Genomic DNA, 12,500 nt, shown 5'->3' with positions numbered 1-12,500 from the left:
AAATAAACGGATTCCGTCTTTCTTTCTGTTCGTGTCCTACAGTCCACATCAAAAGGTCATAAGCCAAAGATCCTGTCTCGCCAGTCTTATTTTTCAAGTCATCAGATAGCATCTCTGCAACTTTTAATGTTGATCCAAGCAAACTCTTAGTAGTCAAACGAAAATGTCTTCTATGCAACTCATCCAATGATGCAGAAAACCTTGAAATGGCGGTTCTTAAGCTAATGACATCATTCTCTTGAAGAAAAATTGCTTGCATATTCACTTCTACAATTACGTTGGTTGATGTAATAAAAATGTCTTCTTGTCTTTCAACTATATTGCCATATTTGAAATATATATTTTTAGTCTTAGAGCTCATCCCATACGAGAAAAATGTCTGAGCGAACAATATCACTCCCAACAACAAAAAATTCATCTTGGAAACCTGTAACGAGAAAAAATATATGTAATTACTCCTGTATTAAAAAGAAAACTTTTAATCACATAAAACAGAATAAAATTTTCCCTCACTTCTTTTCCTCTCTTTTCTTTTTAATTTCTTATGTGAGCCAATGGTACTATTCTCTCATCCGTGGGTTGGGCTACGTTTTGAATTCTAAACCTATTGGCCGTTAATGTTTCCAAAATGTTAAATGGGCCTTCAAACTTAGGTGTTAATTTATAGTTGAACCCTTTTCTGACATTGATTTGAATATAGATGTTATCACCCACGGTATATGTTTTAGTTGGTTTCGCTATTTTATCATGATTCCTTTTCATTATGATTTGTGATTCTTCTAAATTCTTTCGAAGGATATCATATCGACTTATACTTGCATTTATACATTCTTTTAAAGGATTTGATAAATTAGTTGTAGGCGTTAATACATGGACAGGTGTTCTAACTGGGGTACCATACAATGCTTCATGCGGTGACATTTTAATTGATATATGATATGAATGATTCAGAGTACTCAGTGCCGCCGGTATTGCAATATCCCAGTTGGGGTCTGATCCCCCTAGTGTTACCCTCAATATATTTAATATCTTCCTATTTGCTCTTTCCACTAGCCCATTCGACTCTGGGTGATATATCATGGTATTAATCTTCTTTATGTTGGGGAATTCACACAATGAGGTAAGAAAGTGATTATTAAATTCACCACCCGAGTCTGAGATTATCATGTGTGGAATTCCATGTTTACAAATGTAACACTCGTAAAACTTCCTAGCGCATTCAATCGCAGTTTTAGTTTTAAGCGCTATTAGTTCTGTATATCGAGTTAAAGCATCTATAATTACTAAGAGGTGCTTATTTCCTCTGTCTGACTCGCAAAATCCTGTTAACAAATCTAAATGTATTCTTTCAAAGGGTTGATTGGGTACAGGATAAGCTCCTAGGCTGACAGGTGTTTTCGTATGCCCTTTGTTTTCCTGACATGTGCGACAATTAGCTATGTGTCTTTTTATATCTGTAAGCATTTTATGCCAATAAAACAATGATTTGGCTTTCTGTGACATTAATGAGAACCCAGGGTGTCCATGTAATGGATTTGAATGCAACCAATTCAGGACAGTGGAAATAAGTGAGATTGGTACTACTACCTGGTCGTTAGTTACATGTGGTGTATTGCGGGTTTTCCTTGTCACAGTCCTACACAGAATATTATCTTTGATTATATAATTCTGCTGCTTATACTTTATATATTCCTTTTCTTTATGATTGCCTTTCAAAGCATTTATAATTGTTTCTATTTTCTGATCTTTTCTTTGCTCAGTCTGTAACAATTCAGCACTCCAGCCTAAATCTTCTTGTTCAGATATTGTTTTTACAATAGGCATGGATGTTGATATATCTATTAATTCAGCTAAAGGCTCCGTACAAGATGACACGGGGTTGCGTGATAATGCATCCGCAATGATATTTGCTTTCCCAGGTAAATACCCGATTCTTGCGCCAAAATCTTGAATGATCAAATGCCACCGAGTTCGTTTAGGGCTGTGGTTGAAGCCTTTAAAGAACTCTGTTAGTGGTTTATGGTCAGTAAGAACCTTAACGGGATAACCGTAAATTATGAACTTAAAATGCACTAGCGAATTAACAATAGCTAGTCCTTCCTTGTCTATTACTGCATACTTACTTTCGGAAGTTCTCAATTTTCGAGAATAGAAAGCTATCGGGAAAAACTGTTTATCATATTGCTGAAGCAATACCCCTCCTACTCCTAAGTCTGAGGCGTCTGTTGCAATGAAGAATTCCTTACCGAAGTCAGGAAATTTTAAGATAGGAGAACTACACAGTTCATCTTTCAAAGTATTAAACGCCTGTTGATGTTGCTCAGACCATATGAAATCTACGCCCTTCTTCGTAAGATCAGTTAAAGGAGCGGCTATTATTGAATAGTTGCGTATAAAACGCCTGTAATATCCACTACAACCCAGAAATTGCTGTATTCCCTTGACATTAGTAGGTATGGGAAAATTACGTATAGCCGACACCTTACCATGGACTACTTTAAGACCTTGGCTTGACACCATGAAACCCAAATATATTAATTCTGTTTTGAAAAATTCACACTTACTAATCTTTACCCTTAAGTTATGTTGTCTTAATCTTTGTAGTACTAGTTCTAACTTACGTAGATGTTCTTCTAAGGTGTTGGAAAAGATTACAAGATCATTCATATAGGCATGCAATATATCCCCTAACAAGTCTCCAAACACTATGTTAATCATTCTTGTAAATGTTATAGGAGCACAACGTAAACCAAAAGGCATCCGTAAAAATTCATAATGTCCCCTGGCTGTGCTGAAGGCTGTGTATGGGATACTATCTTCTTCTAATGATATCTGGTGAAAGCCTTTAAGTAAGTCCAAACTGGTAAAATATTTATTCTGACCTAACAAAGACAAAATATCGTCAGTACATGGCACTGGGAATCGATCAGGGATCGTTTCCTCGTTTAGACGACGAAAGTCGACGCAGATACGCCATGTTCGATCTTTTTTCGGTACAACTATTAAAGGAAAATTATAAGGGTTGTTTGATTTTCTAATGACTCCTTCCTCTAACATTTTACCTACTTCATCATTTATTTCATTCTGGAATTTCATAGGGAGTCTGTACGAGGGTACATATATAATTTTCTGCTTGTCCTTTAACCTTATTTGATGCTCGATCACATCTGTTTTTCCTAAGGATCCATCCGTAGTGGAAAAGACATCTTGATATTTAGTTAAAAGTCCAAAAATTTTCTGCTGAATTTCTTCGTCTTGAATGTCCTTACTGATTTTATTTTTAATAGATCGCAAAAGGGATTCATCCGCAACTGATTGAGAGTGATTGATTTCAGCAACGGTAAGAATACGATGTTTATAAACTTCTACATCCAAGATATGTTGATTTTTGTGAATTACTAAAGTGTTATTTAAATGATTACAGACTTCGATATTACATTGCTGATGTGAGCCTACTGTTTAAATAGCTTGTGTGACAGACAATCCGTTGGTTTTCAAAGTATCGGATAGGATTAATATTTCAGATCCCGGTAGTGTTTTCTTTATTTGCACTATTAAATTCGAAGGTATGTTTGGTTCGATAGATTGCGTGCAAGATGATATTACGGGTGAACGAGAATTCTGCTGGGTCGCGTATATTATTTCTTTATTAGTGAGACAAGTTATTGGTTCTTCAACGTACGTTACGGTTACATTTGTCGTCTCATTTTTATCCAAAACTGACTTTAAGGTATTAGAAGACTTATAGAATTTCCCTTTGATATACATGCCGTGCTTGGCAGGAGCTATGATAATGTTTTGATTTCCCATAGATGGGTATCCTATAATTACAGCTGGATACATATTAATGTTTTTACAACAACAAATGTATCGGCAAACGTGCGATTACCGACTCTGAACTGAATATGAGTTATGCCTATGATGTTTAATTCATTATTTCCTATACCTGAAAGTCTAATTCCTGATTTTTCAATCGGACAGTTCGAAAACAACAAATGATGTGTCTTCAAATCCATAATATTACGTGGACTACCAGAGTCAAAAAATAACGTAAAGGATTTGTGTTCTAAATTTACAGCATATAAGGTTGGCCGTAACTCATTTTGGCTTATTATTGTATGAATTCGTTACAAATCTACGGGAGCATGCACTGTATTACTTAATTCGGCCGTGTGTTTCATAGGAAAATCTATTGTCTCACAATTATCTGATAAAACATTAAATTGATTATTCAATACTATTGATGTTGACATGAATGACCTTGACCCAACATCACTCTCTTCCCCTCTAGAGTTAACTATGTGGTATTTGCTTTGCTCTGCACATTCTGAAAATTAGACTGACCTTGCGAGGTCTGGTTTGACGGCCCAGGCTCAGCGATATTTGAAGAAGTGTTTGTTTGTTTCGGACTCTGAACTGCATTGACATTTGGTTGTTTCTTCTTATTGTTAAAATGAGGATTTTTCTTTTTATTTCCATATGGAACTGACTGTGGAATTGACTGTGTATTTCTAGGATATTGTTGTGTCTTACGCGAGTAACATTGACTATAAGAATGCGTTGCTGTGTTGTGAACTGAGCAAAATTTCGTTCTACAGTCTGCGCTTATGTGACCTTGACGTTTGCAGTTGTAACACATCACTCCCGCTACTGGACTGTTAATTACATTCACTGTTTGTGGTTTTGTTTCATTCTTAGCAAAAACTTGAGTTAACACGGGATCGAGATCTGGACACTTGGATATGTGTTTCTTTATCTGTTTATAGACATCCAATTCCGTACTTGCAGGCGTTAACTTCTTATCAAAGCACCGCACTAAAGCTTCAGGCAACATAAGTGTCATGCAAGTTAAATACATTAATCGTAAAAAATCTTTCACGGAGATGTTATCGTTAGTAACCCAAGTGGAATTACCTAAAATGTCCTGATATTCGTTAAGCCTATCAGCTATGAGAGCTGCTCTCTCAATAACATTAAGCCGATTCATAGTGGCTTGATTAAGTGTATTTCGTAACGTTAACACTACATCCAAGGCTTCCTCACCCCCATAGATCGCGCGTAACCTAACTTTGAAATCATCCCAAGTAACTGCTTCTTGAAATGAAACACCTCTTCAATACGCACTCGCATCCACCTTAGAAAAATCTATAAAACTTTTAGCTTCTTGTAATTGTACAAAAGGATCTACGATTTGTTTGGCATTTAAATGGGCATCAACGGATGAAATCCATGACTCCACATTTTGTGGCAAGAACCCGTTGACCCGACCTTGAAAAGGAAAGATTGCTGACCTGGCATTTACAAGCGTCACAATTGGAGGAGGATTAGCCTGGCCTACACCACTAGGTCCAGGGGTAGGGCTGACAGGAGGAGCCATGACTGCTGTATTTTTTTTTCTATCTCTTTGACCCCTTGCAATTCTATCAAAATATCTATATGAGTACAGACGCCCACTGCGTAAACGCATATGTATAATAAAATTCCCCCAACAATGTTACTAATCCCAAAACATTTCCCCAAGAGTTTCTGAAAGAAAAAGGAATTAGCACAAAGAAAGAAAAATTCTAAATGAGAATTCGGAGTTTCCTATAACAAAGTTTAGCAATTCACTCACCCCAGTAATAATCGACTAACGACTTGTGATAACTACACTTCACTGCCCAAACTGGAATGAATACAAAATATCTGTACTTAGCTTATATATGAAGTCGACACGTCCTCTCTCTCTCTCTCTTGATGTTTTGTTAGCGATGTCTCGTTCTAGTTTCTTGTTGAATGTAGTTCTTCCTGGATATGTCTTGCAATTGTTGAACGCCAGTCCTTGGGTTTCCTAGGATGTTGATTGAAGATTCAGGTTGTATTCTAACATATGTTGATGTTAGCTTTTCCGTTGGACTTAGTCAAAATTGTAGATTCTTGTAGATAATGTTGAGTTCTTGAAGATCTTTCTCAGGTTTTTCAGCTTTTATTTTGAAGTCTTGAAGATCTTTCTCTGGTTTTACAGCTATTATTTTGAAGTCTTGAAGATTTTTCTCTAATTCTTAGAGTTTAACCGCTGTCTTAGAGTTTAATCGCTGTCTTAGAGTTTAATCGCTGCCACCATTTATTGGCGTGCTACTGTTATAAGCAAACATTGAGTATGAGTTGTTTTCAGATGTATGTAAATGGTAACTGAATACATCTTAATAGTTTTTAAGTCTTTATTCTATAAAAACAACAGAGTTAAACATCTCCATCACTGGAGGAAGCTGGGTTGGTCCAGATGACCAATTCTGGTGAAGTTTAGATATGAACTGACTAAATTATCGATATCACAGATATCGTATGCTTGGCTTACTTTAGCCACGTCACAAAATTGGGAGACACCTGCATCCGGTGACGTCACAAACTTTCACATGATGAGACAATGTGTTGACGTTTAAGAAGAATGTCAAATTGCTGAGACTTGCATTGTATGTCCTGTTTACAATTTGAATGACTACAGCAAATCCCAGGGTTAGCTCCTCCAACCAACATGACATATTACGTCATTTGTTTAATATTAACTATTCTAATCATTACATATATATACATATGTATATATATATATATATACATATATATATATATATATATATATAAATATATATAATATATGTATAAATATATATGTATATATATATATATATATATATATATATATATATATATATATATATATATATATATATATATATACATATATATACTGTATATATATATATATATATATATACATATATATGGCCTAATTCTGATATGTACATGTGTTGTACGTCAAGGTAAATGAACTCAATAATCATGAGAATACTAAAAATAACCTATAACTCAGCATTTTGTTGTAGCAAGATGGCATTTTGATAGCGAGGGGAATTAGTTGCCTTTGTGCGCTCACCTGAGAGAGTAGTTGTTTGTAGTGTACTCACGAACGAATCTTTTGTAATAAATGAAAAAAACCCACATTCCGATGTTTCATTATCCGTCTACATGTGATTTATTGGTGTCAGGTGTAAAAATAGGTCTGTTTGTGTAAGTTGTGAGCGAAGATGTTCTTTGAGCAGGTAAAATAAAAGTTCAAGATACCGAGATACACTACAGCTAACGTAACAGACACTGCTACTGCTGGAGATGAAAACTGAGTATCAGTGTATGGCGTTTCCGATTAGGAATATAGACAGGGAATTAGAACGCAAGAATTGGTAAATAATTTAGAAAATTTAAAACAGTTAAAGAACAGATTCTTTTTTGAATGAGGAGAGGAGCGGAACGCAATCACGGCATATCCGACGCAGATAAACAAAGTTCAAATGCATACAAGTGAAAGTACACATGCACAGCCGAGTGGAGATCCACAAATGGTAGTTCGAAAGTTGCCAGAACTCCAGGCAAGTGTTAAGCCTTTTGATGATTACCGGCATAACGAAGTGTTTCAATCAATTGAAGTGTTTTTGAAAAACTTTGAAGTAGCCCCATATGGGTTTTCAGAAAGAGAAAAAGCTATTGAAGTAATCAAATTGCAGAAAGATGCTCCTGCAATCGAAATAATGTGTTGGCCACAAGACAGTTTAAGAAGTTATACTGAAATAAAACAACGTTTAATTGAGAAGTATGCCTTCCCTTATGCAAGAAAGGGAGATATAAAAGAAAATTAGAAACCCAGAATTCGAGAAGGTGAATCCGTTCTTAGTTTTTCAACTCTCATTTTTTGGGATTATGATTCGTTTGCTACCTGGAGTGCCAATCTCCCAGAAGGTAATAAAAAAGCAATTGCCCATAAACATATTCGCAGGTTAGTAAACACGTATTTATGTGGTTATTAGTTCGAGGACAATCGCTCGTTAGCAGATGTAGTGAGCGCGATACAAAACATTTTAGACAGTTTGCAAGAAGAAAAAATGACTGGGAATAACTAGTCCGATTCCAAGAAGTTGGCAGCCATGAGAGGCACTCAAACCCCAAAGAGGGGTAGGGGAGAACGCAGTCAGTAGGTTAGCAAAGTCTTCTTTTGCTGGCAGTGTGGGGGAGAGAAGCACCTACGAGTGGAGTGCTCTACCCAAGGATCCACCCGCTGTTACACTTGTCAAGCCTATGGTCATCTATCTCGAGAGTGATCAGCAAAAAACACGGAGGCCGGGCGGGTGAGCTGTGATACACGCACACCTCCCACCGCCCATCATCTTCGAAATAGGAAACAGAGGAAGGTGGAAATGAGGGAGTTCGATGCCACTCTCCCACATGACATCAAAAGCAGTCATCAATGCAGCGCTTCCATCGACGACGGAGTTAGAGCAAGCACAGGGACCTCCATCGATACTCCCAACCTCACCGCTGCAGTACTAAGGAGCAGCGACATTGCAGCAGAGGTCAAAGGCCTGTGACCCGTATCTCGTAATGGCCTGCTAGGAATGTTAGCAGTTAGGATTGACCTGCCAGATAAATCCATTCGAGCGTTGATCGACACAGGAGCCAGCGTTTCACTGATTTAAAAAAAATTCTCCTCAAACCCACTACAATCAGCAGAATCCATCGTCCTCGACACTCCAGGAGGAAATAAACTATACATAAACGATACAACAATTGTCAACTTTAAGGTACGATCGCTGAAATTTACACATGATTTTTTTGTCTTGCCCACCTTGGGAATTTCAGGAATTGAGGCTATCTCAGGAATTAATTTTATTTCATGTAATCAAATATGCCTTTTTGGGGGAAAAGATACAAGGACAGTAAAAGCAGGAGGGTACATTTTGCCCATAGAAAGTTATGAGAGACTAAGTGCTTGTGAGCGCCCGGAGAGACATTTAAGTAAGGTAACAGCTTTACCTGAGAGAGGAGAAGTGTTGTATCCCTAGACACTAGCGAGCATATCAGTGACCGTGTTGCCTTCTTGCGGAAGGAGCCAAGGTCGTTGTTAAATCCCATGACGATTGGGCCCATATGATTTTATAGGGCTTATCAGTAATGAAAGTGAACAGAGCTGATATAACGATAGTTAATTTGTGAAATAAAAGAGTTGTGTTAGGAAGCGATTCTGTGCGTGAATTAGAGTTATGTGAAATTGCTAATAATAGGATGTTGTGAGCCACAATTCCAGCCCGCACTGACGAATGCACTGAGAGTTTGATTATGCAAGCGTGAAAACTATGTCTGTCAGAATATCAACCTGTAGTTAGTGACATTGTCAATAATTATTCCGATGTAATTGCAATTGGAGATGAGCCACCCGTGAGGAATGATCGATTTCCCTTCAGCATTGAAACTTGGCAGGGGGAGCCGATCAGGTCAAGGACTTACTGTATAAGGTACCCATTCATTTCTAGGGAGAGATAGAAAGGGAAATTAATAAATTAAGGGAAGAAGGGATAATCGAGGAGAGCGAATCGCCCTGGGTTTCTCCAATTGTAGCTGTTAGGAAAAAGGATGGCTTGGTAAGATTGTGTGTTGATTATAGGAAGTTGAATGCAGTCACTAAAGATAATGCATTTCCATTACCCTCGATCAAAGAATTACTTGTGAAGGTTGAGGATAGTAAATATTTCACAACTATAATCCAATACCCATTCAGGACAACAGTAAGTGTAAAACCGCATTTATAGTTAACGATTTGTTTCAGTTAAATTTTCTTCCTTTCGGTGTTAAAAAAGTTCCAAGTCATTTCTCTAGAGTGATGATGACAGTTTTATCTCCCTTAATTGGCCATACTGTTCTTGTTTATTTAGACGGTATCATAATTACAGGGAAAACGGCCAAAGAACATAATAATGATATTAGTAAAGTTTTAGAAGCATTGCGACGTAATGGTATGAAAATGAATTTGTCAAAGTGCAAATTTTTTTGTAAACAGGTCGAATTTTTAGGTACCAAAATAACCCCAAAAGGTATCCAGCCCTGCTCCACTAAAGTAGCGGCTATTAGAGATTTCCCCAGGCCACGTAACTCTAAGGAAGTAGCTGGGTTTCTTGGGCTTGCTGGGTATTACTGTAAATTCATAAGAAGTTTTGGAGAGATAGCAAGACCCTTAGATGCTTTAAAGAAACAAAAAGTATTAAGTTGGGAAGTGGAAGAACAAAGGGCCTTTAACCATTTAAAAGCTGCCTTAACTAGCAATGAATTATTCGCATATCCTAGATTTGATCGGCCGTTTTTAAAGAAAACAGATGCGAGTACCATAGCTATTGGTTACGTAGTTTCTCAACAAGATGATAAAGGCAGAGAGCAACCCATTTGTTTTGCTTCCCGGACATTAAAAGGGGCAGAAAGAATTATAGTACATTCGATCGAGAGGCTTTGGCTATTCTTTGGGTTTTAGAGAGGCATCAGTTCTTTTTATCAGGTCAGTCGATTGAATTGCAAAGGGATCATCACCACATACGTGATTTGTATTATAAAAATGATTTCACCTCTCGACAAGCAAGAAGGATTGAGAGGTTGTTAGAGTTTAATATAAAGTGGTTTCACCACATAGAGGTTAAAGCTAACATGGTAGCTGACGCTCTCTCTAGGCTAGATGCAGTAATAGGAGTAACAACTCGGGCACAAAAGAGGAACGAAGAACGTAACAAAAATATTGAAGGCCCCCATTGAAATAAAGAAAATAGAGAATGGGATGTGAATTCTTCCGAGGAGCATTAAGAATATGCAAGCGGAGAGAGAGAGAGAGAGAGAGAGAGAGAGAGAGAGAGAGAGAGATATGAACGGTGAAGGTGAATATATGTGGGTGGCCAAGGACATGGCCATGGGGGTCCGGAATGAATGCCCTGATGATGCAGGTTTGATTGCCTTGGGAGGTTGGGACATAAAAGAAGTCCAAGATGGACAGAAAAAAGAGGAATGGATGGGAAGAGTGCGAGCAGTAATTAAAGGGGAATCAGAGATTTATCTGTCGTTTCCGAAGGTGCCTCCCGAGAATTTTCTTTTTAGAAAATGATATCTTATATTGTGCTTATGAGAAGAAGGGAGGGGAATTCTGTGCACGAGTAATTCATCCTCCCTCTTTAATTAATCGAGCCATCCACAAGGTACATGCAAGTCCGTATGCAGGAAATTTAGGAATTGATACAATATTAAGGAGAGCATGTGAATCCTTCTTTTGGTTAAGGATAAACAAATCTATAGAGAATTATAAAAATGTTTATCATGCTTGTAACTGTTTCAAAGAACATAAAAACACTGTACTGGAGGCCAGAAAATGGCCTGTAATTCCTATCAAATTTAATAGAGAGCATATGGATGTCGTAGGACCATTTCCTACTGGTTTGACACAATATAAGTATATATGTGTATTTGTGTATACATTTACTCGGTACACTCATACTTACGCAATGTTGGATAACTCAGCAAATTTATTAGCCAGGCACTGTCCTTTTTCATTGTTAGGTTTGGTTGCCAGAAAATTTTATAAGTGGTAATGATCTCGAGTTTAAAAACAAGGTGGTGAAGTCGGTCACGCATTTGATGAAAATCTAACACTTTTCAGTGACCGCATTTAGGCCTTCAGCAAATGGCTTAGTGGAATCGCATATTAGGGAAGTAGTGAGAATTTGGCGTTACTTAGTGGGTGATGATCCCCTTCATTGCCACGCCATGCTTCCTAGAGCTGAGCTAGCTTTGAACATTGCATATAATGCTTTGCTCAGGGACACGCCTTTCTTTTTAGTGTATGGACAGGATCCTGTGTTACCATATACGGTCCTAATTAATTTGCAACAATTACCAAATTATTCAAATGAGCAATGCTGTGTATACTTGTTAAATCTATTGAGGAGAGTAATGAAGGTTTTTGAAAAAAACTAATGAAAAACACAGCTCTAAGTATGATGGTCGGCTCAAAACCGCACAGGTAACAGTATTTATGGGCGATCATGTGTATTTGAAATGATTACAACCTAGGTAACGCAAACTAGAGCTTATGTAATTGGGTCATACCGAGTAAAGATGGTTAAATTTAACACAGATGTGATACAATGCATTATCAATGGCCCAGTGTCTGAACATAATCAGGCAAACTACATGTGGTTCCTGAAAAGGTAGTTTTCAAAAGTGTCCCTCCTTACCCCTGCATACGTGACATCCCTCGAGTTGATGAGTAGAATTTTTTTTTTCCTTTGCTGTTGTTGCTGTTTGAACAGACCTCCGTTCTTCTTTTGACGCGTTTTATATAAACTTGATGATGACAATTTGTTCTTATGTTAATTCTTAATGTATACGTAAAATGTTGTGGTAATTTTTCTGATTTTCGAAATACGTATAACATTGCTGAGTGAATATAAAAACAATCAAAGGTTAAATATGTCAGGTAGATACTGTATTTTTCATGTAATTATATGATTCCTGGTTGCTGGGGCCGGGGCCGTTCCCGAATGGCAAGTGGCTGCATGATTAAAGTTCAGCTATGAGGATAGGCAGTCTTATAGAGTGTGTAGATGTGAATACCTTATACTTAATGTTATAAGAGAAAGGTGGGAACATGATTGATTTCCTCA

Source organism: Palaemon carinicauda, chromosome 5 (genome assembly GCF_036898095.1).
Source record: "Palaemon carinicauda isolate YSFRI2023 chromosome 5, ASM3689809v2, whole genome shotgun sequence".
Classification (NCBI taxonomy): domain Eukaryota; kingdom Metazoa; phylum Arthropoda; class Malacostraca; order Decapoda; family Palaemonidae; genus Palaemon; species Palaemon carinicauda.
The sequence above is the reverse complement of the archived record's forward strand: the minus strand, read 5'-3'. Positions refer to the sequence as shown.